Source organism: Schistocerca cancellata, chromosome 2 (genome assembly GCF_023864275.1).
Source record: "Schistocerca cancellata isolate TAMUIC-IGC-003103 chromosome 2, iqSchCanc2.1, whole genome shotgun sequence".
Classification (NCBI taxonomy): Eukaryota; Metazoa; Arthropoda; class Insecta; order Orthoptera; family Acrididae; genus Schistocerca; species Schistocerca cancellata.
In genome coordinates this window covers 605,766,952-605,767,584 of record NC_064627.1, presented here as the reverse complement: position 1 = coordinate 605,767,584, position 633 = coordinate 605,766,952, and positions in this window count along the sequence as shown.

Sequence of the window (633 nt, the reverse complement as noted above, 5' to 3'; positions counted from 1 at the left end):
TTTCACAACCCCCCATATACACATTTATATGGCCAGTGCACTATTTTTTAACTTCCGATAATCCTCATTAATAGGTTGCAGGTGAACATCCACATACTGCTACCATAGTTTACTATTGAACATCTATGAGCAGTAGAAACCTAACCACACAGGTCTTGAAGAATAAAAAGGTATGTATGGAAACAGACAGTGTTGATCTAACCATTACAGCTGTGGACTGACTGTCTCTGGACCAAAAATTGGGCCCTTATATATCCTCACAGTAATATGTACTGAAACTTCATGTTGTTCAATGTTTAATATACAGAAATTACAATTAAAACTTAACTCATTAAATTAACTGAATACATCGAAAAACTGGTTCTTTGTAACAGTTTCTTCTACTACAAGGGTTAAGCCGAATTATTTGTTTAAATGATGAAATTAAAATATATACTTACATAATCAATACTTTTGACAAAACTGTTTATTACTTTCGAATTTAAGTTACAAGGCAATTACTGATTTCACCCTATAACAATAGCATTAGCTAGAAATAGTTGAAATAAATTAGAAAATTAATTACATACATAAAACTAAGCACAAAATTAGATCTTGTGCTGTATTCTTTAAAACTGAGGGCCAACCTTCCTC